The following is a 5,695-nucleotide window of genomic DNA, read 5'->3' as shown; positions in this document are numbered from 1 at the left end:
ACCCCCGGTGATTTTCTCGGGCCCCCGCTCCTTGCCTAGCGTCGCCGCGGGGATCGGTGCGTCCTGGGCCGGCAGGACAGGGAGGCCCGAGGGGGGGGGTGCTGAAATTAATGTTTGCTGATGATGTTGCTGATGGTGTTGCTGATGATGTTGGTGATGTTGCTGATGATGATGTTGCTGCTGCTGTTGATGATGGTGGTGGTGCTGCTGCTGCTGATGATGATGTTGCTGCTGATGATGTTTCTGATGATGATGATGATGATTGTGGTGATGATGTTGCTGATGCTATCAAGATGCTGCTGCTGCTGATGATGATGTTGCGTTGTGCTGATGGCAATGTCACAGCTGATGATGATGTTGCTGCTACTGCTGCTGATGATGTTGTCCGAGCTGCTATTAATGGGAACACAGTCCGCTGATGATGCTGCTGCTGCTGATGATGTTGCTGCTTCTGCTGATGCTTCTGCTGCTGCTGATGATGATGATTGTGGTGCTGCTGCTGATGCTTCTGCTGCTGCTGATGATGATTGTGGTGCTGCGGCTGATGCTTCTGCTGATGCTGATTGTGGTGCTGCTGCTGATGCTTCTGCTGATGCTGATGATGATTGTGGTGATGCTGCTGATGATGTTGGAGGTGGTGGTGGTGACCAGTAGCATCGCAGGAGTGAGGGGAGGGGCTGAGGGGGAGTGAGGGGAGGGGCTGGGGGGGAGTGAGGGGAGGGGCTGAGGGGGAGTGAGGGGAGGGGCTGGGGGGGAGTGAGGGGAGGGGCTGGGGGGGAGTGAGGGGAGGGGCTGAGGGGGAGTGAGGGGAGGGGCTGGGGGGAGTGAGGGGAGGGGCTGAGGGGGAGTGAGGGGAGGGGCTGGGGGGGAGTGAGGGGAGTGAGGGGAGGGGCTGAGGGGGAGTGAGGGGAGTGAGGGGAGGGGCTGAGGGGGAGTGAGGGGAGTGAGGGGAGGGGCTGGGGGGGAGTGAGGGGGGGTGAGGGGGAGGGGCTGAGGGGGAGTGAGGGGGATGAGGGGAGGGGCTGGGGGGAGTGAGGGGAGGGGCTGAGGGAGAGTGAGGGGGTGAAGGGAGGGGCTGGGGGGAGTGAGGGGAGGGGCTGAGGGGGAGTGAGGGGAGGGGCTGAGGGGGAGTGAGGGGGTGAGGGGAGGGGCTGGGGGGAGTGAGGGGAGGGGCTGAGGGGGAGTGAGGGGAGGGGCTGAGGGAGAGTGAGGGGGTGAAGGGAGGGGCTGGGGGGAGTGAGGGGAGGGGCTGAGGGGGGAGTGAGGGGGTGAGGGGAGGGTCTGGGGGGAGTAAAAGGAGGGGCTGAGGGGGAGTGAGGGGAGGGGCTGAGGGGGAGTGAGGGGGTGAAGGGAGGGGCTGGGGGGAGTGAGGGGAGGGGCTGAGGGGGAGTGAGGGGAGGGGCTGAGGGAGAGTGAGGGGGTGAAGGGAGGGGCTGGGGGGAGTGAGGGGAGGGGCTGAGGGGAGTGAGGGGGTGAGGGGAGGGTCTGGGGGGAGTGAAAGGAGGGGCTGAGGGGGGAGTGAGGGGAGGGGCTGAGGGGGAGTGAGGGGGTGAGGGGAGGGGCTGGGGGGAGTGAGGGGAGGGGCTGAGGGGGAGTGAGGGGAGGGGCTGAGGGAGAGTGAGGGGGTGAAGGGAGGGGCTGGGGGAGTGAGGGGAGGGGCTGAGGGGGAGTGAGGGGAGGGGCTGAGGGGGAGTGAGGGGGGTGAGGGGAGGGGCTGAGGGGGAGTGAGGGGAGTGAGGGAGTGAGGGGAGGGGCTGAGGGGGAGTGAGGGGAGTGAGGGGAGGGGCTGGGGGGGAGTGAGGGGGGTGAGGGGAGGGGCTGAGGGGGAGTGAGGGGGATGAGGGGAGGGGCTGGGGGGAGTGAGGGGAGGGGCTGAGGGAGAGTGAGGGGGTGAGGGGAGGGGCTGGGGGGAGTGAGGGGAGGGGCTGAGGGGGAGTGAGGGGGTGAGGGGAGGGGCTGGGGGGAGTGAGGAGAGGGGCTGGGGGGGTGTGAGGGGAGGGGCTGGGGGGAGTGAGGGGAGGGGCTGAGGGGGGTGAGGGAGGGGCTGAGGGGGTGTGAGGGGAGGGGCTGAGGGGGTGTGAGGGGAGGGGCTGGGGGGAGTGAGGGGAGGGGCTGAAGGGGAGTGAGGGGGTGAGGGGAGGGGCTGGGGGGAGTGAGGGGGGTGAGGGGAGGGGCTGAGGGGGTGTGAGGGGAGGGGCTGGGGGGAGTGAGGGGAGGGGCTGAGGGGGTGTGAGGGGGTGAGGGGAGGGGCTGTGGGGGAGTGAGGGGAGGGGCTGGGGGGTAGTGAGGGGGGTGAGGGGAGGGGCTGAGGGGGTGTGAGGGGAGGGGCTGGAGGGAGTGAGGGGAGGGGCTGAGGGGGAGTGAGGGGAGGGGCTGAGGGGGAGTGGGGGGGTGAGGGGAGGGGCTGTGGGAGAGTGAGGGGAGGGGCTGAGGGGGAGTGAGGGGAGGGGCTGGGGGGGAGTGAGGGGAGGGGCTGAGGGGGAGTGAGGGGGGTGAGGGGGAGGGGCTGGGGGGAGTGAGGGAGGGGCTGGGAGGAGTGAGGGGAGGGGCTGGGGGGGTGTGAGGGGAGGGGCTGGGGGAGTGAGGGGAGGGGCTGAGGGGGAGTGAGGGGGTGAGGGGAGGGGCTGGGGGGAGTGAGGGGAGGGGCTGAGGGGGAGTGAGGGGTGAGGGGAGGGGCTGGGGGGAGTGAGGGGAGGGGCTGGGGGGGTGTGAGGGGAGGGGCTGGGGGGAGTGAGGGGAGGGGCTGAGGGGGAGTGAGGGGGGTGAGGGGAGGGGCTGAGGGGGTGTGAGGGGAGGGGCTGGGGGGAGTGAGGGGAGGGGCTGAGGGGGAGTGAGGGGGTGAGGGGAGGGGCTGGGGGGGAGTGAGGGGGGTGAGGGGAGGGGCTGAGGGGGTGTGAGGGGAGGGGCTGGGAAGAGTGAGGGGAGGGGCTGAGGGGGTGTGAGGGGGTGAGGGGAGGGGCTGTGGGGGAGTGAGGGGAGGGGCTGGGGGGGAGTGAGGGGGGTGAGGGGAGGGGCTGAGGGGGTGTGAGGGAGGGGCTGGGGGGAGTGAGGGGAGGGGCTGAGGGGGAGTGAGGGGGGTGAGGGGAGGGGCTGAGGGGGAGTGAGGGGAGGGGCTGGGGGAGTGAGGGGAGGGGCTGGGGGAGAGTGAGGGGGATGAGGGGAGGGGCTGAGGGGGTGTGAGGGGAGGGGCTGAGGGGGAGTGAGGGGAGGGGCTGAGGGAGAGTGGGGGGGTGAGGGGAGGGGCTGTGGGAGATTGAGGGGAGGGGCTGAGGGGGAGTGAGGGGAGGGGCTGGGGGGAGTGAGGGGAGGGGCTGGGGGGAGTGAGGGGAGTGAGGGGAGGGGCTGAGGGGGAGTGAGGGGAGTGAGGGGAGGGGCTGGGGGGGAGTGAGGGAGTGAGGGGAGGGGCTGAGGGGGGTGAGGGGAGGGGCTGAGGGGGAGTGAGGGGGTGAGGGGAGGGGCTGGGGGGGAGTGAGGGAGTGAGGGGAGGGGCTGAGTGAGGGGGGGAGGGGAGGGGCTGAGGGGGAGTGAGGGAGTGAGGGGAGGGGCTGAGGGGGAGTGAGGGGGGGAGGGGCTGAAGGGGAGTGAGGGGGTGAGGGGAGGGGCTGGGGGGGAGTGAGGGAGTGAGGGGAGGGGCTGAGGGGGAGTGAGGGGGGGAGGGGCTGAAGGGGAGTGAGGGGGTGAGGGGAGGGGCTGGGGGGGAGTGAGGGGGTGAGGGGAGGGGCTGAGGGGGAGTGAGGGGGGGAGGGGCTGGGGGGGAGTGAGGGAGTTAGGGGAGGGGCTGGGGGGGAGTGAGGGGGGGGAGGGGCTGGGGGGGAGTGAGGGGGTGAGGGGAGGGGCTGGGGGGGAGTGAGGGGGGGAGGGGCTGGGGGGGAGTGCGGGAGTGAGGGGAGGGGCTGGGGGGGAGTGAGGGGGTGAGGGGAGGGGCTGGGGGGGAGTGAGGGGGGGAGGGGCTGGGGGGGAGTGAGGGAGTGAGGGGAGGGGCTGAGGGGGAGTGAGGGGGTGAGGGGAGGGGCTAGGGGGGAGTGAGGGAGTGAGGGGAGGGGCTGAAAGGGGAGTGAGGGGGTGAGGGGAGGGGCTGAGGGGGAGTGAGGGGGTGAGGGGAGGGGCTGGGGGGGAGTGAGGGGGGGAGGGGCTGGGGGGGAGTGAGGGAGTGAGGGGAGGGGCTGGGGGGGAGTGAGGGGGTGAGGGGAGGGGCTGGGGGGGAGTGAGGGGGGGAGGGGCTGGGGGGGAGTGAGGGAGTGAGGGGAGGGGCTGAGGGGGAGTGAGGGGGTGAGGGGAGGGGCTGGGGGGGGAGTGAGGGAGTGAGGGGAGGGGCTGAGGGGGTGAGGGGAGGGGCTGAGGGGGAGTGAGGGGGTGAGGGGAGGGGCTGGGGGGGAGTGAGGGAGTGAGGGGAGGGGCTGAGTGAGGGGGGGAGGGGAGGAAGCTGAGCGGGAGTGAGGGAGTGAGGGGAGGGGCTGAGGGGGAGTGAGGGGGGGAGGGGCTGAAGGGGAGTGAGGGGGTGAGGGGAGGGGCTGGGGGGGAGTGAGGGAGTGAGGGGAGGGGCTGAGGGGGAGTGAGGGGGGAGGGGCTGAAGGGGAGTGAGGGGTGAGGGGAGGGGCTGGGGGAGTGAGGGGGTGAGGGGAGGGGCTGGGGGGAGTGAGGGGTGAGGGGAGGGCTGGGGGAGTGAGGGGGGAGTGAGGGGGGGAGGGCTGGGGGGGAGTGAGGAGTGAGGGGAGGGGCTGGGGGGGAGTGAGGGGGGGAGGGGCTGGGGGGGAGTGAGGGGGTGAGGGGAGGGGCTGGGGGGGAGTGAGGGGGGGAGGGGCTGGGGGGGAGTGAGGGAGTGAGGGGAGGGGCTGGGGGGGAGTGAGGGGGTGAGGGGAGGGGCTGGGGGGGAGTGAGGGGGGGAGGGGCTGGGGGGGAGTGAGGGGAGTGAGGGGAGGGGCTGAGGGGGAGTGAGGGGGTGAGGGGAGGGGCTGGGGGGAGTGAGGGAGTGAGGGGAGGGGCTGAAGGGGAGTGAGGGGGTGAGGGGAGGGGCTGAGGGGGAGTGAGGGGGTGAGGGGAGGGGCTGGGGGGGAGTGAGGGGGTGAGGGGAGGGGCTGAGGGGGAGTGAGGGGGTGAGGGGAGGGGCTGGGGGGGAGTGAGGGGGGGAGGGGCTGGGGGGGAGTGAGGGAGTGAGGGGAGGGGCTGAGGGGGAGTGAGGGAGTGAGGGGAGGGGCTGAGGGGGAGTGAGGGGAGGGGCTGGGGGGGAGTTAGGGGAGGGGCTGAGGGGGAGTGAGGGGAGGGGCTGGCCACACACCCCCTCTGTGTGTGTAGCCACAGTGCCGGTAGCCTTCATAGGTGCAGCACTTGCCCCTACAGCCCTGCTAGAGGCTACCTGGGGGAGCTTTGTCTGTGTGTCTAACACCACCACCACCACCACCACTCCCAACACCCCCACCACCCCCACCACCCCCTCCACCACCCCCCCCCACCACCCCCTCCACCACCCCCCCCCACCACCCCCCCCACCACCCCCCCCCACCACCACCCCACCACCACCACCATCATCACCCTCACGCGATTCTAATTTTGTCCCTTTGGCATTTAGAACGGAGTCGTTTTTGTAGTGGAGAGTTCAAAAACTCTCCCTTAACTCTCCCTTGACCCTCTCTCGCTCACACTCTCTCTCCCACCACTCCCCCTATCTGTCCCCACTCTCCCTTAACTCTCCCTTAAC

This window comes from Lampetra fluviatilis, unplaced genomic scaffold (assembly GCF_964198595.1).
Source record: "Lampetra fluviatilis unplaced genomic scaffold, kcLamFluv1.1 SCAFFOLD_876, whole genome shotgun sequence".
Lineage (NCBI taxonomy): Eukaryota > Metazoa > Chordata > Hyperoartia > Petromyzontiformes > Petromyzontidae > Lampetra > Lampetra fluviatilis.
The sequence above is the reverse complement of the archived record's forward strand: the minus strand, read 5'-3'. Positions refer to the sequence as shown.